The sequence below is a fragment of the Oxyura jamaicensis genome, chromosome 2 (assembly GCF_011077185.1).
Source record: "Oxyura jamaicensis isolate SHBP4307 breed ruddy duck chromosome 2, BPBGC_Ojam_1.0, whole genome shotgun sequence".
NCBI lineage: Eukaryota > Metazoa > Chordata > Aves > Anseriformes > Anatidae > Oxyura > Oxyura jamaicensis.
Window position 1 is genome coordinate 154,920,268 of NC_048894.1, and position 23,071 is coordinate 154,943,338.

Consider the following 23,071-nt stretch of genomic DNA (forward strand, 5'->3'; position numbering starts at 1 on the left):
CCCAAACTCCTGAGCCACCACACGCTCCGGCCATGCTCCAGGGACCCTGGGGACAGCGGCAGGGCTGCTGCCAAGGCACCGAGCTCCCCTCGGGCCAGCTGGAGGATGACAAAAACTGCAGGCCGTGAATGCCGTCTGGAGCGAATGACCTGGATATGTCTGCCCGGCCTTCGCACAAAGAGCCGACGTGGCCCTGGCTCCCTCGCTCGCAGGCCTTTGTGCCACCGAGTCCCGGCGCAACGTGTGGAGAGCCACAGCCCCTGCCTGCTCGCAGAAGAGGCCACTGTTCTCCTTGGGTCCACGAACCCGCCCGCACAATGGACGTGTCAAAATGGCTGCCAAGGCCGTCAGTGCCAAGAGCCTCCCCGCCGTGGCTGCCAAAGCTTCCTGAGGGCAGGCGGCTCTGCAGCCCAATGCCTCTTTCTGAAGAGAAAAATTTAGAGGTTTGGGATGTCTAGATGAGAACTGAGGAGAATATTACCAGTTCATGATGTTTCTTCACTCCTCAGGCCACTTAGCTTTCGGACATAAGCATGCTAAGCCCCCCATGTGCAGCACTGCTCATGAGGATTTTTGCAGGTCACTAAATTGAATTTAAGCTGTATTTTTCACTGTGTGTTAATTGTTGTTTTCTCTGTACATGTCTGTGAGGTAATTGTGATCTGAAACTCCCCTCCCCACTGAAGCACACTGAATCCTCTGGCAGGATCCTCTGCATCCTCTACATAGCCCACGGCCCACAAACTAGCTCAGCCTCTTCTCCAAACAGGTATTTATTTGCCCCGTGTTCATTAACACAGGACTCAAACGCAGGAGTCCCCAGCTAACAATGTGGTCGTGATCCCAGCCAGAAGCCTAATGATTAGCTAATCATGTCTAATACCTCAAAAGAAATCTAAAAGAACATATAAAGGACGAGTAGCAAGCTGCTCAGCCTGCATTTCTGAGCACTGTGTGGTGTGTTACATTGCAAATAAAGGAAAATATTCAATTTCTGCTCACATTTTTATTTGTTTGGGGCTCCAAATTTATTTATTTTTTTATCTGGGAAATGTTAAAGGCCAAAAATTCATCACGGCCAAGCAAACTGAAGATCAAATTTGGATAAGAAAACTGGGGAAAGCAAATTTTGTATATCCCAAGCCTTTTTATTTGGGGAGGGATGGGGGTGAGGAGGGCGGGGGTTACATTTTGAAATGGACTTTTCAAAATGATCTAATCTGGCCTCTGATCCATTCAAGATTCTCTTGAATGAATACAATTTTTTCTCCTGGTCTTCAAATCAGGTCAATATACAGGGTACCAAGAGGCAGACAGGCAGGGCAGACAGTGCTTCTTTGGCTTCTCTCTCCCTCCTGCATACAGAAATGAGGGACCTGATGGGATTTCAGGTTTGGATCAATGAGAAGTGTCTGCCAAGGAGCAGAGCAGCTCCCCTAGAAATAACCCTGCAGCTCTCCCATGTGGGATGGGAGAGTCTGACCATTTCATTCCCTTAGTTAGGAGTAAAATATTGCATGTCCATCACTTATAGTTGTGATACATCATACATGATTTGGTAGATATTTGGGATCCTATATTTGCGGTCAACACAGCAGGGGCGAACTATCCTCTTCTACCCATTAAGGCATATATCCTGGCTCATCTTTGCATCCCGTGGACAAGTGGAGGCTTTGTGGGTCAGTTCATGTGGCTGAAGTTGATAAATTAAGTCAAATAAGGCCTTAAAAACTCATTTTTTTTCACAGTAGCTCAAACTCAGAGTAAGCACAGCCTACACTGGGCCATTTGGGAAGTATGTGGGACTTAAGGTATACCCGCAGCCCTAAAGACACTGTCCTTGTTCCCTCTGTGGCTCTTTGACAACCAAAAATTTAGTTAATTAAGCAAAATATCCCAGACACTAATAGCCAATGCTAGTGTTGAGGGAGCTTGAGCCTCAACACTGTTTCTTCAGTGCATGTGAACCTGGAAGAGTCAATGTGCCTGTCCCGGGAAGGCTGTTCCCGTGACGAGAAGAGGAAGGATGATACCTTAATAGACCCGCATGTACATGCCAAAATGAAAGCCTGAGGCTTTTGTGGAAAGCTGGGATCTTGTCTCAGCTTGCCTTGATGGGCAACCTCTTCTAGATGGCCCTGCTTGAGCAGGGAGGGGTTGGACCAGGTGGGCCCAGAGGTCCCTTCCCACCTCAACCAGTCTGGGATCCTGTGACTTCAGCAGAACTATGCACATCACGCAGGGGCAGGGAAACCTGACTGGATTTCGGTCCCCGAGCACCCCGAGGATGCCTCACTCAGGGTGTCTCAGCCAGGACAGAGACACTAAGTGATACATGAGAGCCCTCCCAGCCCTTACACAATTAGAAAAGAAAACAACCTGGCACGAGGTGGTAACTGCTGCCATGTGGCGTTCAAGGAAAACCTCTTTGCGTGGGACGTACTGGAAAAGTTGCTCAAGAACCGGGCACTCTCATAAAAAAACACGATTTGGCTGCTGTTCAGGTCAGTGTTTTCGTGCATGCTTGCAGCTGCTAGCAAGGTGTTTGTTGTGTGTGTGTTCTAATTCCTATTGCTCTGGGATGTTGGAAATGTTTGCCCTCACCTTGGTCCCTGGAGGGTCTGGATCCATCTCAGAGCAGCCTGCGAATGGCTTCAGGGCAGGCAGAGGCACTCTGTGGGTATCGGTCCAGGAAAGCTGCTCATCCAGGAGGAGTTTGTTTGTGGTGCTTGGTCACTTTCAGCACCCGGAATAAATCACAGTGGGAAGGTGGGTGGATGGCAGGGCTAACACGCTACGCCCAATTCCGCAGCAGAGTATGCGTGGGTTGCCAATCCCTGCCAAGCAAAGCAGTGGCTGTGCTTCAGGGGTGGATGAAGATTTTCCTGGTCATCCAGCTCATTAATCACAGAGTCCCAGAGTGGTTGGGGTGGGAAGGGACCTCTGGGGCCTTCTGGTCCAGCCCCTGCTCAAGCAGGGCCACCTCTAGCAGGGTGCCCAGGCGCATGTCCTGGTGACTTTTGAAGGTCTCCAAGGAGAAGACCCCACAACCTCTCCATGTGAAGACACCAGGAAGGTCTCCTGCAAGTCAGAGAGCTGCAGGCCTTCCCTTGTGTGCCAATCTTGCCGTCCTTCCTCCCTCCCTCCAGCGTTTCTGACAATGACAGCATTGTTCTGAGCTCAGTTCCTGTAATCTTAAGGATGAGAAACATCGGGGCCATCGCTACAAGCACCCGCAGCACTCAACCCCTACGGTTTCACAGGGCGAGGTTTAATAGACACATTTTAAGATGGTTCCTCAGTACAGAGGACTCTTTGTCCTCAGCTGCGTTAAATAAAAAAATACAGACCGTAAATTTAGTGCAAAAAATAACTATGTAGTGAAAGGCAATGAAGTAGCAATCCAGGACAGGCTGCTACTTCTGTGGAGGAAGGGCCTGCACACAGCTGAATAATTTGGTGATGATCTGTCCTGAAGCAGCCGTGAGGATTTTAGGGTGGATTGAAGGTCTGCAGGATGAAGCTTGAGCTTTAAGCTCCTTGCCTGCTGCTCTTAGACACCAGTCTTCACAGCTGCTGTGCTCTCCCCTCTGTAAGGAAAGCTGCAGCAGGGGTTGCCATGCGAAATTTAATGGAGAAGAGGGGAAGGAGCGAAGGTCCCTTTTCTGTGCAAAAGCACAAAATGTGTGCGTGCCCATCCCTCCCCATGTCCCCTCCATCCTCAGAGAGGGAGGACCCCAAATGCCACCCAAGGGGCTGTGCCTCTGCCCCATCCTTCCCACCTCCCTCTTGCTCATCTCTGCCCATGGCACTAGCTCCCTGCTCTCGGGCTCGTTTCCGTGCCACGTCCCCTGGGAACCGCTGCAGTTTGCTTCTACCCCCTGCTCCCCGGAGGTCAGACCAAAAAACTCATTCTGGAGGCCTCATTTCCCCAACTTTCATCCCCCAAAATAGGGAACAGGGATGTGAACCAGAGAAGGCAGAGAGGAGATTGGACCCGTGGCTGGAGCACGTAATGACCACACAGGATCAATCCCTCCATCAGGGGAATCAATCCTAATCCATCAGTAGCAGCAACGGGCCCCCGACACCAGCTTTTCAGAAACAAACTCAGGTTGTAGCTATGAAATTCCCAAAGCTGTAAGCACCGAAAGCCCCAGAAATAACCATCACGTTAAACCCAGGTGGGTTTCTCCTGCTAAAAGCAAGGCCCTGCATCGGACCCGGCATCACAGCCACAGCAAAACCATCGTGCTCGACTGGCTGCAGAGTAAGCTGGGGGGGACGGGGAGCATTTCTCACCTCCTCCCCCCAAGTGCAGACATGCACTCACGCACAAGAAGCTCCCCAGCGACTGAGCTTTTTCCTCCGGCAGCAGTTTTGCTTGCACAAGCTGCATTTCTGCAAAGGCCTGGCCAAAGAGCTGCTCTCGGTCGTGCCCATCACTGTGGCATCTGGGCTTTGCAAAATGGGCCTTATCTTTAAAAAGCATGTATTTTTTTTTCTAGGATGAGATCAAACCGACCTGTGCTCCCCTGCCTTGAGATGATTGTGCCATTTCCGAACAGCAGCCCGGTCTGGTAATTCTGCATCTTTAACCAGCCTCCCAGGCTGCATCATTTAACCGCCAGCAAAAATCCTCACCCCAAATTAACCCCACGAGAAGACCTGCAGCGGCAGCCACATAATTGCTCTTCTCCTTCCAAGTGCTTTACCGAGGGGACGTTTCCTGCAGCAGCTAGCTCTAAAATACCGTTTATTTTTAGCCTGGGAGCTGCTGTGCTATCTTTGCTCTCAGATGCCACCTTTAATCTCACGCGCTGCCTTCAGCAGCACCCAGCGGATGCAGCGAGCCCGCCGCGTGCCCTTTTTCCCCATTCTCTCCAGGGGCAAACCACGGCGTTTTTCATCAGTCACCCGGCCGAGAGCTGCATCCCCCCTTTGGAGCCACGCATGCAAACTTCCACTGGCACTCACATGGGCGGCAGCGAGGATCCCTTTGGACGGCTTAGCTGCGGATCATTTTTAACCCCGGAGCTGCCCGCGGGACGCCGAGGCATCTAGAAGCCGACATGTCAATGCCACGGCGGCGTCGGGAGGAGACACACCAACGAAGCAGACCCTCCGAGCAGCCCACGCGTCGGTGCAAACGCTTCCCTGCTGCACGGGCAGGAAGCCGGTGCCTCTGCTGCTTGCTGCTCCTGGCTTTCTGCAGCCCTGCTGGATTCAGCGTCGCTAGCTAGCGGTTTTCTGTTTAAAATAGCATCAGGAGCGTTCCCCGTTGATTTCCCTGCCTGCATGCAGCATGTTTAAAGCATTTGCTTGCTCCCCGGGAGGTGGGGGGGAAGCCTGCAGACGTTTTCTCGCCCAGCTAGCGGCAAATCCCAACCCGAGCTAATCTGTGCGATGGCTGAAAGCAGAGGATGCTCGCAGTGCGTGGAGCTGATTTGCTGACTTACCCTTCATCTCTCTCCAGAAGGCCAGGTGAAGAAGCCAAGCTCTCACTCCAGAAGGAAACCACAAGAAGCCCGGCAGCAGCCACTGCAGAGCTTGCTCAGAAGTTCGCTCCCTCTGTCACAGCGTGGTGCAGCTTGCCAGGTAGAGCCTGGCTGAGAACACGCCGTGCTTTTCCCCAGATGAATGAGATCAGCACATATTCAGGAAAGAGAAAAAATAAAAAAATAAAAAATCCTCCTAATGTATGTGATGGTTTATGACCCAGAGGTAAAGTGTTAGTCTACAAGTTCCTCTGCTTTAGGACTTTGGGTTTTCTGGGGTGGATTTCATGGTGAGGGTGGAAGTTTCTCTTCTCCTTATTAAAAAAGCAAGGAAATGGTGTACCCGCAGGGCAGACAAGAGCCCTGTCCTCAGCAGCGTGAGACTGAGGACAAGGGAAGGGTGTCCCTTGTCCCCTGCAAGATGTGGAGATACCTTTGCAACCTGCACGCTGAGGGTTTTTGGCTCAAGCCCCTTCCTTGCTGTTATGGGTACCACATGGCTGGAGCAGGAGCTGAACCTTTTGGTGTCAGGAAGTCAAATGGGGTTGCCTACAGCTGGGGTGTCCGTCCTTGTGCTGGGGGATCCTGTACTCATCACTGCAGGAGGACCAAGGCAGGCTTAATGTTGGCCTTAGCTGATGGTTGGGAACCTGCAGGGCATTTTCTTTTATTCTTGTCTGGGTGAAAAATGTATGCATTGGAGGAAAAAGGTAAATGGTTCACTCAGGATCAGGCCCCAAGTCTTGTGGGGTTGGGAACCAGGCACAGCCAGTGGGACCCCTCAGGCATCTGGATGCATGTGGGGTGCCCATAGCTTGGTGAATCTGAACCCTGCCTTCTCTGAGAAGACAGAAAATGTGGGAAAAAGCCCAGACAAGGCCAGGTTTCACAAGAACCCTAGGCTAGGGACATGGTCTTATGGGCCCTGCGACCCTTTGAGGTCCCAGTGAGCCCTATAGGGCCCACGGGGCCAAAATGGTGGCTCTGCCTTCAACCCATGAGGCAGCCGTGGGCATGTTCGCCTGCAAGACTGAACCTAACCTACCTCAGATAGGTGCTGGGGTTAATTAGTCAATACACGTTAAGTGCTGCACAGATTTAAGGCCCTGCTTAATCGTTAGGTAATTCAATCATCGGTGGCTGCGTGGGTTGCCCGAGGCGGAGCGGGTGACTCAGCTGGGCTCTGGCAAGTGTGAGGTGTGGAGGGAGGCAGAGCTCTTTCCAAGGCTGGGTGACAGCACCATGGGGACGGCAGCAATTAATGAGGCTGCTGGGACTGGGGGCTTTTAAAGGATCTAAAAGAGAGCCTGAGCCTGAGTAGAGTTCTCCACAGGTGGGAAGGGGAAGAGTGGCTGGAAAGCTGTGCAGGGGAAAAGGATCTGCTGATCAATACTCACCTGAACAAGAGCCAGCAGTGTGCCCAGGTGGCCAAGAAGGCCACCAGCATCCTGGCTGGTATCAGGAATGGTACAGCCAGTAGGAACAGGGAGGTGATCGTCCCCCTGTACTCAAGGCTGCACCTTGTGTTCAGCTTTGGGCCCCTCACTACAAGAAGGACATCGAGGCCCTGGAGCATGTCCAGAGCAGGGCTACGAAGCTGGTGAAAGGCCTGGAGCACAAGTCCTGTGAGGAGCGGCTGAGGGAACTGGGGGTGTTTGGTCTGGAGAAGAGGAGGCTCAGGGGAGACCTTATTGCTCTCTACAGCTACCTATAGAGAGGGAATGGCTTCAAGTTGCACCAGGGGAGGTTCAGGCTGGAAATGAGGAGACATTTCTTCTCAGCAAGAGCAGTCAGGCACTGGGACGGGTTGCCCAGGGAGGTGGTGGAGTCACCGTCCCTGGGGGTGTTCAAGGAAAGGTTGGACGTGGTGCTTAGGGACATGGTTCAGTGGGTGAAATTGGTGGTAGGGGGATGGTTGGACCAGATGATCTTGGAGAGGTTCTCCAACCCTAACAATTCTATGATTCTATTAAATCCTAATAGGAAGAGCTTAAAAGGCCACCAGGAACTCTGCTGGGTTCTTCAGGCTTGTTATGGCCAAGCCACCGCGGAAGATCTGGGTTTGGGGCTGAGTCGAAATGTTTTAGGGGTTGTGTGACTGGGTCAGCTCAAACCAGGAGCACTTGAATGCCATGGACTGGCCTGTCCAACCCGCAGGGCCTGGTCCCGTGTCACAGCTTGGACGAGCCACCAAGCTGCTGACAAGGGATCCGCTCTTGTCTTTCAGATGAATTCCGAGACATCTCTCCACACACCACGTCCCATCACTCTCAGACACAAAGTCTGATTTTTGGTTGTCCTGTGCAGACCCAGGAGTCACACTCAATGATCCTTGTGGGTCCCTTCTAAACCAGGATATTCTAATAAAATTCTAACTAAGTTTTTCTCTGCCTTCCTGGGAAAAAGTTACTCTCCTGAAGGTGAAACTCACTGACATTAAGACCTCAAACCCAAGTTAACCCCACTGTGGAGGTGACTTCCAGCCATCTCCCACCGTGGTTAGGGATTGCCCCTCCAGCGAGGGGAGATGGGGGCTCCTTGGCACTGTGCCCCATCCATGGACACATTCCCAGGGCTTTCCATGAGCCTGGATCTGGGAAGGACTGGTGTCTGCTTGGCTGGAAAAAAACCTCTGAGCTCTGCCTGGTGAAACAATCCCACTTTGGGAAGTGGGGAGCGGGCTGGAGTGGCCCTGTGGTGTGACAGAGCTGCTTGCCTGAGCTGAACCTCACTGACGGGGCTGTGATGGTTGCACGGGGCTCCTGGGGGTAGGACATTAGCTGTGGAAGGACACACAGCCAAACATGAGCCTCAGGAAGAGCCAGCAGAGATGTGCCCCCATCCTGCTCACCCTTACCAGCAGTGTGAGCATCCCCCGTGGGTTTCTGCAGCACTAATCCTACCCTTTCCCTGCAGCTTTCCTCCTGGAGTGGTTCTGTAAGAAAAAAGCAGCCCGGATGCGGTGCCTGGCTCTCTGCTGAGACCTTCCCAGGTTTTGGAGAAGTCGGCGTTGCCAGCAGGCAGCCCAGTGGCCCAGCACCAGCTGCGGGGCTTGGCGCCTGTTCGCAAGGCACCCCCTGACCTCAGCCGTCGCCCACGTCCTTGCAGCCGGCTTTAATCCTTTTTTAATTAAACGCGGAGGGGTGTGATGGTATCAGGAGGGTGGGAGGGGGGTGGCCTGGGGTGTTTTGGGCTCGGTGTGTGTGCCAGCCAGCTGGGTTTGTTATGAGCCTGTCAGATCTCACACGCTAGCTTTCCTTCTCTCGCTCCTCTTGAGATAGCCCAGGCGTTGCGTGGCTCATCCCTGCGGCTTTCACACCGCTTTGGGATCCTGCCGTGTCCCACCTGGCAGCAGCTGCCCTACCTTGGACGCCCACGAAACCGGCAGCTGAAAGGCAAGGTGGCTTTTCTGACAGCACCAAACGCCGGGGAGGAGTTTTGGCTTAAAGCAGAAAACAGCGTGAGCTAACCAGAGCAGCGAGGACACGGCCACGGGGATGTACAGGAAGGAAATTGGGGTTAGGGCTTCGTCTGAGGTCATGCCAAAGGCTGTCAGTGCCGTTAGTGCTGGCATTACCAGGACCACTGAAATTGTGTGTGCTGGAGACGTGATGCTGAGCTGTAATGAAAATATACCCAGCTGTTAGCATCCACAGCTGACCTGGATGGGGTCAGTGCAAAGAGGAGCCAAGGGGTGAACGAGGCTCCAGCCACGCTGGGAAAACCCAACCACATCCAGCCAGCTGGAGCAGAGGCTGGATATGTTCAAAACCCTCCTGTTTTTAACCAGCGGAGGCTGCGAACCACTGCAGGCAGCCAACCTGGGGTAGCTGGTGGACAGAAGGTTCCCCATCGCTGGAAATCTCTGAAATCAAAGCAGAAAAATTATTGCTCAAAGGCACGTTGTGGGCTTGGTGGAGATGGTCAGTGCTGAGTTCTGCAAGAAGGAAGATTGCTTAGCTCTGTACGCCCCATGTGCCTTAAGCCCCACGGCTCTGAGAAACAGCAGCAGGTCATGGGGCCTCCTTGCCAGAGTCATCTGAGAAACCTCATGGCTCCATTACCTGGAGAACTGGGAGCTCTGCTTACAAAATCACAGGGTCACAGACTGGTTGGGGTGGGAAGGGACCTCTGGGGTCACCTGGTCCAGCCCCTGCTCAGGCAGGGCCACCTTTGGTCTGTGGGAAGCCAATGTTTAATCCTAATCAGCCCAGAGATTTTCCTCCTACTATGGCAACTGCTCCCATGGTGGTTAGCAAACCCTGGCCGGGCACCTTGGTGCGTTGCAAAAATGCTTTTCCTCTTCCAAGCGGATTTACTGCCCCACTTGGCTACGCTGCTGAGCCTGGTGAATGGCCTTGGTTTATGTCCGAACGTCACAAAGCATTTTGTTCCTCTGCGGGTGGCTGAGCACTGGCACAGGCTGCCCATAGAGGTTGTGGAGTCTCCTCCTTGGAGACCTTCAAAAGCCACCAGGACGTGGTCCTGGGCACCCTGCTGGAGGTGGCCCTGCTTGAGCAGGGGCTGGACCAGATGGACCCAGAGGTCCCTTCCCACCCCAGCAAGTCTGGGATTTGTGATCCTGCGGGTTGCAATACCCAGAGGCTGGGCTCCGTGCACAAGAGATGGATGTCCTGACCTGCTTCATAAATTTGCTTCAACATCTCGTACAGTCATCCTCCATCGAAGCCGGGAAGCTTGGCAAAAGCAAGAGAGGGAAAAGCCTCAGCAGGGACTCTTGGATGGATGGTCAGCCCAGCAGGTATCTCAGGGGAAGGGTTTCAGGATGCTTTGAAAGTGTGGGTCTCCTCAGCTGCTGAAATTCCTGCCTCTTCTGGCTGTCCTATTTTTGGTTATTTTAAAGGATAAGGGTTTTTAAAAAACAAACACACATGTAAAGGCTTTATGAATTTTCCCCCTGGGACTACAGGAATGCCTCACTGAGGGGGCTTTTGCTGGTGGGTTGCTTTTTTTCTGCTTGTCATGAGGTTGGCATCAACCCAAATGCCCTTTCTACGCTGAAAGCAAGTGCATTAATTCCCCTGCCTTTTCCCCAGGTGTGTTGCTCTCCCGAAACAATGCTGCTGCTTTCATATCCCTCTCCCAACCCTCTGCCCTTGGGGTGCTCCTGCTCTGGGCTGAGACACAGCAGAGCCTCAGAGCCCCATCACAGCCCCAATCCTGGGGCTTGGCATCAGCTCATGCTGCTGGGAGCAGCGCAGATTTTTGCAGGCGTTGGGCTCTGTGGGATTGCAGAGCTGATTCAGAGCTAACCTGCCTCTCTGTCCTGGGGATGAAACCATTGCAATGCGATGTCAGCAAAGAGAGAGAGAAGCAGGGCCAGTGCAGGGGCACATAAAATGGGATTTCTCCCTTTGTTCCATGAGTAATAATTCATGGGGGTGCAGGAGGGACCGGCTTGGTCCTACTTGGCCCCTCCAGCGCTTCCTACCAGACCCACACAGTGTGTGGCCACAAAGCAGGAGGGACAGACTCAGTAGAAAAGCAAGGGGTGAGAAAGGAGAAGGGCTTTTTGAGAGCCCTGATGTTTCCCATGAGAAGGTTCCTGCCATGCTGGGCGGAGAAGCTCTGCTCTGGGACCTTGGTCTGCAAGGGCCACCGGAGGGGAGGAGGTAAAGGCAAGCAGAGGGATCCTGGCAGGGCTTGAAAACATCATCAGCGAGAACGACATTTGCTCAGCAAGAAGGAAGAGCTGGCAGGGGACCTTTCCCCTCTCCTCGCATCTGTCCAGCACTGAGCAAACATCAACTAATCTTCCTGACACTTCTGTAAGACAGGGAAGCGTTACGGTGCCGTAACGATAAGTGCAGTGGAAACCGCAGCTGCAGTGACGCACGCTGCATAAAACCACCTCGCAGGCAAACCCTCGGCCTCCAAATCTGCTGGCACAGCCCATCAGGAGCAGGGCTGAGACGCGTTTCCCACAGCAGGTCGGGGGCAGACCTCAGGGCAGCCCAGGCGTCCTGTCTCGCAGCCTCCTGCTCTCGCTTCTGGTCTACGAGGAGCTTTATCAGCCGGGGGAATAACATGTCAATGGAGCCTGGAGGGGCGAGGGGGTGATTAAAAGCTGAACTAAGCTCCTGCTTTGGAATATTATTTTTTAAAAAAATCATGTTTTCTTAATGATTTAAAAGCACCCTTTCATCTCCAAGCTAGCAGGAGCCATCTGTTGCTCATTTCTCTGATTCTACGTCTTCTGAGATGACTGATTCAACAATTGCTGAATTTAAGGGCAGTTGATATTCTCTTACAGGTCCCTTGCAGAGCCAGCAGGTTGAGGGAAGTGATGGTCCTCCTCTGTGTGGAGCACAGTTTTGGGTTCCCCAGTAAAAGAGACCAACAAACTGGTCTAAGTCCAGTGGAGAGCACAAGACATACGGGAAGAGGCTGAAGCAGATGGGTTTGACCAGCCTGGAAAAGCCAATGCTCAGGGGCATGTACTTGTCTTCTACTGTTTCAGGAGAGGCTGTAGAAAAGGCAGTGAGGCTCTTCTCCTATGTGCACAGTGAAAGGATGAGACAACACAAATTGAAGCTGTAGGAAATGATGCTGTGGCAATGTAATAATGCACAGCGTGAGACATTGTAGTAGGGAAGGTGGTTTAATTTTAACTCCAAACTAATCTGGTGTCACTCATTGCATTCTCACCTTCATGTCCATGAACACCAAGAGATGTGTGCCCACCAGTATGGCACTGGCGTCCAAGCTGCCTGTCCAGGATTCCCTGTGGAGAACAAGAAGATGCCACTTGCTCATGTCTCCTGGCTTCCTCCTAGGTGGGTGACAGCTTGCTGGTTTCATATACATTTTTTTTTTTGTCCCCTTGAGGAGCTGCCAGTGATGGGTCTCTCCACCCCGTCCCATGTCAGTGCGTCACCAGGATTTACTCACTGCTCAGTCTCCCAGCCCAGCTGTCCTGAGAGAGTGCACGTAGATGTGGGACCTTGCTGCCTTGCTCCCCTAGGTGCCATCAGCACATGCCGTTTGTGTAGCCCTTCCCCTGCCATTTCCTCCTTCTGGTGCAGCCACACAAAACACCCCTGTGCTATCTCCATCCCTGGTGATACACAAAATTCACCCAGCAGGGTCCTGATCTAACTCTGATGATCCTTCTAAGAGCAGAAGACTGATATGGAGATGGGCAGACCTAACTTATTCTGTAGGGAAGAGAAGGAAAGGAGATCTTTGTTATGACAAGGAGGGGAGAGGGAAGAGAAGGGGAAACAGTGACTCCTATGTCCTTCATTAACCTTGCTGATAGACTTTGACTCATCATCAGCTGATTAACGTGGCACTGCTAGCTGCTGGCTGCAGGACAAACCAAACACTTTCCATTTTTAGGGATCAAAAGGTGATGGCTAGCACACATACCCTGCCTCCTTCCTCTGCCTCCTTTGGAGAATTTCAGAGCCCAACATGGAGACAGATCTGTATCCTATTTTTTTTTTTTTTTTTTTTTTTGCCAGCACCAGAGGCACAAGAGGACGTGCAGCTTGCCCAGCTCTGCAGTGACTCACTGGCGGAAGCCAGACTCCTGTCTGCCAGCTGTCTTCATCACCATCTCCTCTGATAGTCCTCTGCCAGACCACAGACGTGGCGTTCTTCAGGTCCCTTCGCTGGGCACAACCTCAGTGTGTCTCTGAGCAGGCTTAGCCCTGGCTGCTGGTGGGCTGAGATGGTCCCCAAATGGGATTATCCTCCATCCATTTCCAAAACCCGATGCTTGTTTGAGGGTGAGCATCCTCCAGCTTTTCTACAGACTGGTCCTCTGTATTAGGGAAGGGACAGAAGGACTGTGACCCCGTGACACTTTGCTCAAGCCCTTAGATCCCAAACACCTCGCTGTATTTGCCCACCCGTTTTCACAGCACATGCAGGACAACCTCTCCTTGTGCTTCTGTGGGCCCCGGGTTGTTGCTGGTGGGGTGAAAACAGTTGAGCAGGAGGGGAGGAACAGACAGGCACAGTGACTGCATAAGGGGATTTCCTAGCCACATAGGAAACCTGGCTGAAAAAGAACCCAAGAAAAAAAAAAAAACCACAACAACTCTTTTTGCAATCAGCTTCCTCAAAGAGCTTGGGGATCTGATAGCTGGTCAGGAAGGAGCCTGCCCCAGATCAGCCCCACAGCTTTCCTCAGCCACCCTCCCAGCTGAGTCTTGGGTTGGCAGCAATGATTTATCCCCCACCTGCCTCAGAAAGTTTTCGTAATCACCCAGCTGTTGAATAACCCTCTTGTCTGAATTCCCCTGAAGGCCCCAAAAGAGCCTCTGCTTATCTAACGCTCATTTGACCGGATAATTTGAAGGCAGTTTTCAAGTGCTCTGGAAGTGACCTGCTCTAAGGCAGTTCAGCTTTTCAATCCCCTTGGCAGCAACATCAGCAGTTTTCCTTGATTTTTTTCTTCTGCCTGGTGCAGGCTCTGACATTTCTACCATCTTAGCATGATGCTCACCCTGCTGAGCCTCAGAAGGATGCAGAGGTGCCTGTTTCCCACCGTAACCCATGTGCTACCTTCCTCTGGCTCACAGAAACTCAGTCGCAGGGGATCATTTGCAAAGACTCATTGATCTTAAGAGCCTCGTTACCATTTTAACTCCCATCCTAGAGTATTTGGAAGTGGCTTCCTAGAACAGGTTGTTCCTCCAAGCTGCTTCCCAACCTTTCTCTTCTTTGAGCTCTGCTCTTTAACCCTGCCGCTGTTTTCATGATGCTCTCTCTTGTTGGGGAGATAAGCTGCAGAGATCCCAGGGGCAGACCACAACAGGCTTTTAGTTCCAGCGCTAATGCTTTCCAATAAAATCTTTGTTTTATCCCACCAATCTCATGCCTGGCTTTGAAACACACTTTCGATGAGTCTATTGACTACACAACTGCCTGTGTGAACGTATGTCAAAAAATTCCTCAGACAATTGCCTGGTGTTTGCTCTCCTCCTCTCAGGGTGTGCCCAGCTTTTCCTGAAAATACGAACTTTAAACTGAAATGACTGAGTTGCCTTTTGAGAACTCTTCACGGTCAGATCCAGAAATACCTAAAGCATGTCACAGGCAATAGCTAAGAACGTTGATTTCAGTTTGCTGGAGATACTGTTTTGCTTTCTCTTATGTGTTTTTCCCCCTTTGGTCATTCAGGCCTTTGAATCCTTCACCTGTTTCAGCCAGGTCAGACGAAGGGCTGAAGACCTTAGGTATCAAAACTCCTGCCAATTTTGCAAATACCAGTTACTGGATGGAGGAAAGGTCTCTTTTGGTGTCTCCAATACTGGAAATACAGTGCTATGATTGCACTACATTCTCCTCAGAGAAGTCTCTAAAAATCTCCTAACCCATCCTTTAAAAACCTCCCATTTCTAAAAAAATAGGCTTCATAGTTGCACTTCTCCAAGGACAGCTTGTCCACTGCAGTGGATGATTTGAAGAGTTTGCCAGATCCTCTGCCAAAGCTTCCTGGGCTTGTAGTTCCCTACTCTGGAAGCTCTGGACAGGATGAACTGCTATAGCACCGAAACTGCCAGTGCAGGAGAGTGGCTTCATGCCTGGGTGAGGGGAGGGTGGACCACAGCAGTATCCTCCTTGGTATGTGTCTCCATGCTGCTTATACCAACTCCTTTTGCTGCCCATGAGAAGCAGGTGCAGTTTCAGAGGCAGAAATTTATTTACTGGATGAATTGAGCGTGGGTGGGCGGTGGTGGTGGGATATTACATCCTTTTAGCCTTGAAACTTAAGGGGCCTGAATGCAAGCCAATAAATGGCAGTGAAGGCAAACACAGAATTTTCAGATCACTACTGGATCAGCCTGAACATAACGTGGGATATTTTCAGAAATAAAGGTCTGAATGAAATCCATCTGGTTTCATACCGTTGCTCGTTATGGGAGACAGTCCCCATAGGAAGCCCACAGACATTGGCAGGTCCAGCTGTGGCATCAGGACCTCCAGTTCTGCCTCAGGCAGGCACTCCCTGAGGATCCCACCTTCTGCTTCTCTGCCCCTCTCCCATTTCTTCCTCCCTCCTCCTCCTCCTCGTGCTTGCCTCCCTTCCTGTTCCAGCCCCCAACACTGCCCGGGGCTGTCTCAGACTGACCTTGCTGTCATGGCCTCCTTCTCTTTGCTTCCCACTTGCCTTCACCCAGTCATCGTGTTATCTTTTGCTCTCTCAGAGGGACTCTGCCAAAAACGTCCCTTCTGTGCTGTTCGCTTGCCAGGGCTGAGCAGGAAAATATTGTTTCCTGCAATTTCGTTAGCAGCAGTCAGGAAGGTCTCTCCTGCTGAGAGAAGGCACTTCAGTGAATTACATCCCTCACTCGGCTGCCTTAGGGGAGGCTGCGTGTGGTAAATCCAGTCCTGGAGTACAGTCTGGGAGAAGAACTAATGGAGAGCAACCCTGTGGAGAAGGACTTGGGTTTTTTTTTAGATGAAAGGCTTGACATGAGCCAGCAGTGTGAGCTTGCAGCCCAAAAGACCAACTGTGTCACCAGAGGGGTGGGCAGCAGGGGAGGGAGGTGATTGTCCCCCTCTGCTCTGCCCTTGTGAGGCCCCACCTGGAGTTCTGCATCCAGATCTGGGGTCCCCAGCACAAGAAAGTCATGGATCTGTTAGAACAGCTCCAGAGGAGGGCCACAAAGTTGAGCAGAGGGCTGGAGCACCTCTCCTGTGGAGACAGACTGAGGGAGCTGGGGAAGTTTGGCCTACAGAAGATAAGGCTTCGGGGAAACCTCACTGCAGCCTTTCAGTACCTAAAGGGGGCTTATTAAAAGGATGGAGAGGGATTTTTTTTTATTGGGTAGATAATGATAGGACAAGGAGAAGTGGTCTTAAACTAAAAGAGGATAGATTTATATTAGAGGTTAGGAGGAAATTCTTCACTCAGAGGGTGGTGAGGTCCTGGCACAGGTTGCCCAGCGAAGCTGTGGGTGTCCCTGGAGGTGTTCAAGGCCAGGCTGGATGGGGCCTTGGCCAACCTGATCTCATGGGTGGCATCCCTGCCCATGGAGGGAGGTTGGAGCAAAATGATCTTTAAGGTCCCTTCCAACCCAAGCCATCCTATGATTCTCTGAGTCCTTTTGTCCATTATTTTCTCCATCCAGGTGCACCACGATGAGGCAGTAAGAACTGAGATGTGAAGCCCTTCCCAAACCCAGATGGGCGTCCTTGGGGCTCCTGAGAAATTTGGCATTATCTTCCCCAAGAATAGTTCTAGCCCATGCCATCAGCTCAAGGGGGGAATCCAGTGAGGGCACAGCTTTCTGTAAGGCAGAAAGCTGTGTTAGATCCAGGCTTTCCCTAGAGCTCTTGTTACCAGCACAGCAGAGAACTTTTAGCAGGCTAATTAACCTATCTGATGGTTTTATACCTGGATATGGTCCTTCAGGACAAGTATATGGCTCTAAATGACATTTGTCCTGAGACATCTGCTATCTGTATCTGGAGATTGCGCTAATGGTGTCCATTGCTGTGTCTATTTGCAGAACAAATGCAGAGAAGTGACAGGGCTGTGGCAGGTTGTGGCAGATTCACCCATCAAAGTCAAGAGAAACAGGAAGGACTGGGACATCTCATCCTAGGCGGTGTCTCCCCACAGATGGTATGGGGTCTAGATGAAAAGGTGAAGTGCAGACACCCATTTCTGTCTGCACTGACCTTAAGATTTAAGCACTAATTGCCCTAATTTATGCATCTGGAGACTTAGGAGAAACTAGAAACTAAGGGACTCTGGCAGAGAGAGAGGCACGACATGTCCCTAAGGGAGCTCGGCTGAGCAGGACAGTGTGTAGTGAAACTGTAGAAAATCTTTAGTTCTTCAAAGGTTCAGCAAGGAACAAGGGAGGTTTCTTTGGCTGTTCTGCACCCACAGGTCTTTTAGTCACTGAGTCTTGCTCTGCCCCTTCCTCCTTTGCAGGTACAAGCCTTGTATTTACAGAAAAGGATGGGGCATGTGCAAGACTGTAAGCACTGAGCCTCGCAAGATGGGGACTCAGGGGGTCTTGGTGCAACCAGACTCACTCTCCTAGCGCTGGAGATGGATAATAAACAAAAGAAAATAGGCAGGGATGAGTCGTTCAAAGGTTAAAATCATCTCTGCAAGCCAGCCAGGCGATGCAGTCCGGATACTTTCCCTTCCTTCTCATTCAGTGTGCACTTGTGCATTTACCAGAGCATCTTGTTTAATGAAAAGGATTGCTTTTGATAGATGCAGGTTTCTGATTATGTAATTGCCCTTGTAAGGAAGTGCAGAGGAGAATTCTAGAGAAATTGCTGGCTCTTATGCAAGACCGGTGCCAGTGTTTACTCTGCAGAGATGTGATTCTCCTCTGTCATTTGAGCAGAAAATGATGCGTTAATCTTTTAAGACATTTATGAAACATTGGATTATGCCAGGATCAGTGCACTATCATCTGTAAGAAACCTGCTGGCCGGCTGGATGGCACACAACTTTTTGAGGCAGGTTTTATATTTAAGCTTCACATTTCCATGCCGGAAGAACAGCAAATATCAAGCTTTTAAGAGCCTTGGATAAACCATGAGGTCCAAGTCTTCAGCAATTACTATCAGTGGAAAGTTGGGCTTGTGCATCTGTCAAGAATAGAAGATGTATTGCTGAGCACTGGTCTCCTGGATACATTTTCATCATATTTCTCAGCTAACAGGATTTGAACACAGCTAAATTGCACAGTAATACCAAGAGGCCATCCTGAGTCTTAACTGTTCCCCAGAGGGCTCTGAGATGATTTAATGACACAGGTTTAGTGTTCTAAGTAGTGACTGGAGCAGTGACTTCAGAGCTAAATTGGGAACACAATAACATATGGGGCATTGAACCAACTTCAGCTAAGTAAGTTTGACCTGCTGCTCTGCAGGAGCCGGAGCTATTGTCCAAATTTGAGAAGTCCCTGTCTGTCTCTCTTCTCAGGAATAAGTCCTTGTGTTTAATATGGGGTGGTGGAGAATCACGCTGAGAACCTATAGATCCTGGGCAGACCCTGCAGTGTCTCTGCAGCAGGCTGGTAGACAGCTGCGAGGCTCTCTGGGATGTCTGCTGCACACAGAGCCTGTCTGGTGCAACATGAATATTCAAGCTCAAGCTGATGGCATGATTGTGCACAGGATTGAGACTTACCAATTCAGGCAAAGCGTTGAATCGGTCATGACCTGGACCCACATTACGCAGCTTTGGAAGCCCACGATGTCCTGCAAAGAGTAGGGTTCAAAGATTGAGGGCGTTGCAATTAAAGCTATAAAAATACTTCCCTTTTTAAAACACATGTTTGGCTGTATTTGCAATCCAGTGCTCACACAGGCTCCAGATATATGCAGCGTTGGACAAAAATAGTAATATTCTTGCCGCTCTCCTTGCTGAAATAGTATGCTGGCCCGATCAACCAAATGTTGACTTTTTTTTTAGGAAGTCTAGCACTGTGATTCACACTATTTTCCAAGCCCAATAGAATAACAACTGCAACAATAATAATAAAAATAAAAAAGCTTCTTTCAAACTGCAGTTAAAAGGAGGTACATGGTGTCCCTTGGAAATCTGGCCACGGTCCCTGCACTGGGAACTGCTCAGCAAGGCAAATGCTCCCTTTGTGCTTGGAGGAGCACAAGAAGAACCAAACAAGCACGTGTGTGCACACCTGGACCATCATGAGACTCAGAGCACTTTGTAGCTGTGTCACACCCACATCAGCAGGTGTCAACACCCCTAAGTACGCAATTTTCCATGCGTATTTCTTGCTTTTCATCAAATAGCTGCAAATCATCGAGCATCAGCTGGAGGTTCCCCTCCCCACTGCCTCTCTGATAACCCAGCAATGGATCCAGTTGCAAATTCCTCCTTTTACAGGTGGAGAAACCGAGGCAGAGCTTTGGCAGAGCTGGGGACAGCAAATGTTGTGTCCTGTGATATTTCAGGGGCAGGTTAAGCTGAGAGCACTCAGGACTGGTTCAGGCACACTTGCTCTTGCCTTGGGGCGGAGGGAAGGAGGAGGTCACCTCTTGGTGTCCTTCCCAGAGGCTTGAGGATCCACCCAGTTACTTCGGAAACAAGGCCCTCCCAGCGGTGACACACAGATTTCTCTCACTCTTCCTGTTTATGTCTTACTGATGCCCTCATTCCTACAGCCTTTAGAGTGCTCGGGGCTCCGGGGCCGTGAGCGCGGCATTCGGTGAGCATCACGCGCAGAGCTCCCCGAGCTGCGTCACCACGGGAGGTGCTCCTCAGTGCAAAACACCAGTGAATTAATGCTGTGGCAGCTCTCCACCACATCACAGGGTTACCACTGCGTTTTATCATGCCAGCCACTATCCATCCCGGAAAGCTCTCCTAAGAGCACGAGAGCAGGGGACCATTCAGGAACGTGAATGCCCCCAGCACATGGCACAGGGAATGAGGAGTGCAGAGATGCTCCTGACACAGCAAAGAGACCTGGTTGCCCACTGACACCCTTCTGGGGGCTCAGAGAGGACATGACATTGTGGTGTGGGGAATGTGTTTGTTAGCAGGTCACCAGGTAACAACCAGGATCCCAGGGTGTGACGGGGAGCCTCGCCGTGGGTTAATTTCTCCTTGGGTGGGGAGGGCAAGGAACTAGGTGTTGGTCACGTAGGCACAGAGGGTGTCACCTTGGAGATAGGTGGCTGGATGCGGACCCCTCCGAATAACCCAGCCCTCCTGGAAGGCTCTGCTGTGGTTGGGGATGAGTCCCTTGCTTGGCTTGGTGTGGGGCAGAAGAGGCAGTGATAGGTGGGCTGGGGCTCCTGGGGGTGTCACCTTGCTGAGCAGAAAGGTCTTGGCAGCACAGTGCCCATCCCAACTTCCTGTAAATGATTAAACAGGGAGCTGAATAACACAGAGTCCTTCCGTGGCCCGGAGCCAGGAGGAGGAAATCGTGGGCTCCATCTAGCAAGCATCGCCGATACGAACAGGCGGGAGCTTTGTGTTGTGTGCCTCGCACCCAGCTCACAGTGCTGTGGAAAGATGGGGCTGTCTGCCCTGCTGGGCATAGGGAATTGTCCTGCTTTGAAGGGAGGGCCTGGATGAAATACTGATCGTGTGTTTTCTTGTCAAAAGGCCTGTTCAGAAGCGGGAAGGTCAGCGACCTGCTGGAGAGGGACCAAAGATAACGCTCTGGCTCTGCTGCGTGGTTGGATCAAGGTGGTGCTGTGCCCTGGCCACTCTGCCTCAGCACCAGGTCTGCCCAGGCCAACCTGGGCTTGGCAGGCAGGACAGAGCCCTCCAGGACCCCTGGCATAGAGAAAATGGGAGCAAAGGACACACATATGCCCTTATCCTGGAAGCAAGAACCCCCCTGCTCCTCAGAGCAGCCTTCCTGCCATGAGGCTGTGCCAGTGGGCACAACGTTCATACGGGCACACCTGGGCTTTGTTGTGGGATTCTGCAGTCCCAGGATCATTCAGGTTGGAGGAGACCTTGGGAAGAGGAGGAGCAACAGGGTACCATTTAACGAGATGCTGGTTTTTGTGGTGAAACTGGCCTAAGAAATTCCCATCCTTGTTCCTTTGCTTTTGAGCCTCCATCACGTTTTGCTTTTCTTCTCACTTATGACAGCACAACTGTTTCTTGGCTCTGCTGGATCACTGAACCGATATGAATATCTTTTCCTCTGTGACTTTTTAAATTCTGGAGAGAGAGGCCCAGGCACAGCAGGTTATTTTCATTTTGGAGCCGAGAGAGGATAGAACCACGTGAGCTATGCAGAACACACATATATATAGTGTTTGGCTCACCCATTTTGAGATCTTACATCCAGAGATGAATGAAAACTACATTTGCATGGGAGCCCAGCACTGTAACTTAAATCAGGAGCTGAGCATCATGGCTTTGCCACCAAACTGAACTCCTGTTTTTATTGATATAATTGTTGTCTATCATGCTTATGTTTAGGCAGGTGGGTTAGCTGTACACTCAGCCAGTTAAATCATTTATTATTCTCCACTGGCAGCTCCGATTTGGTCCCTGGTGGTTGTAAAGTGAGCTCAGGCACCTACACCCATGGAGACACCTACAATTAAGTGCCATAACCTGCAGCTGCCTCCTTTCCCCGATGGCTTTCCAAACGCCTCCTTTGATGTCACACGGGGAAGGTTGTGGTGGAGATGGGGAACGCCTCTGGATCGCCTGACTCCTCAGCTGGCACGTTAGCACCTGTTTGCTCATGCCTGTGTGCTGATGACACCATCTCGTGTCCCCACCTCCTTCATCTCCATTTCTGCATCTCCCCACGCTGCCTCTTGGCTTGGGCTTTGGGGCTGGCGCCATCACAGCCAGCTCTGCTCATGGCAAGGACTCCAAGGTGCTTCAGGGCTACAGGCACAAAATAACAGTAATAACAAAATTACTCTTCTAATTGCCACAAGAATCACAACAATTACTCTCATACCATTATTGATATTAATAACAATGACGGTAATAGTAGGTGTTAATACATACCAGTAATTACTGTTGATCCTCCAACGTGCTAATTACCATTTCTGCTATTAGTCCTCCTGGAATTGGAGGGCAGTGATTCGGCGTTGTGAGTCACGTTACTTTCACAAGGCCACGAGGAGAAGGCTCAGCCTGACTCACACCACAGGAGGCAAGAGTGACCTGCTGCACATCTCTCTGCAAAGGTGCTCAAGGCTTTTCCTGAAAAGAGAAAAAAGTCACGGAATGGGCAAATTCTAGAAGTGGAAGCGATGTACAAATGTGTAATTTTCATGTTTGGGGATTATGGCAAGAATTTAAGGAATATTTGCAGATATATGCAGATTTTCCCTTTGCAGGGTCAATATGTCTCCATATAGTAGGGGTTTCCTGGTTTCCTGGAGCTGGGGGGATTTCAGCCACTGTCTGATGACAGAGAAAAGCTGAGATTTAGTATTTCTCAAATATATATATTTTAAAATCTGTGTTTTGAGAAGGCTGTTTGCAACTTGTGAAATACTGGTGTTTTAACGCAAAGTTAGGCGATTAAAACTGAGCCTCAAAAATAAATAAATAATAAAAAAATCCATCTTTCTCTGCATCACCATTTTCTTCCATGGAGAAAAGACTCAAAACATTTGGAGTATTGCTCTAATGTGGAACAAATCCAAATTCTGAAAACTAAAATCTTGGAGAAACAGCAGCTCCTGTCCACATGGTTTGCTGGGACTGCAGGCGTGGTCTGGCGTGGGTCTCTCTGTCCCCGTGCTGTGTGATATGGATGATGCTCCTTGCTTTCCAGAAGCAGAAACAGAGGTGGAGAACTAGCAGGGATGGGATAACAGGGCAGCTTTACCTATAGGGGAGGACGAGGGCTCTCTAGGTCTACATTTGAAGGACAAAGGATCCTGCAGGTGGCAGAGCAGTCACTACTGCACCTGTACTGGTGTTCTGCTGATGTTCTGATGGAAATGTTGAGCTTGGCAAGAATGGAGGATAGATGAGGATTGGTGTGGAAGCACCAGAAGGGACCCATTGTGGAGGGGCTGTGCAAATGGCAGGTGTAAATGGCTCTTAGATGAGCAAATTGACAAAATCTCAGCACATCTTTGTGCATTGTCACAAGATA

At 50.9% G+C, this 23,071-nt stretch overlaps 1 protein-coding gene and 1 long non-coding RNA gene across 2 annotated transcripts in view; one reads left to right on the forward strand and one right to left on the reverse strand.

Moving 5' to 3' along the window:
- SLC45A4 (solute carrier family 45 member 4) overlaps positions 1-5,617 on the reverse strand; it is a 70,853-nt gene extending 65,236 nt beyond the window's left edge. The window contains exon 1 of the mRNA XM_035317203.1: positions 4,978-5,617. The gene's annotated coding sequence lies outside the window, so the exon portion shown is untranslated. The remainder of the gene's footprint in view (positions 1-4,977) is intronic.
- On the forward strand, positions 2,615-20,867 carry LOC118161648. Its single transcript, XR_004748117.1, has 3 exons — positions 2,615-3,059; positions 16,193-16,200; positions 20,856-20,867. It is a non-coding gene; the product is annotated as an uncharacterized LOC118161648 (long non-coding RNA).
- The last annotated feature ends 2,204 nt before the right edge of the window (positions 20,868-23,071 follow it).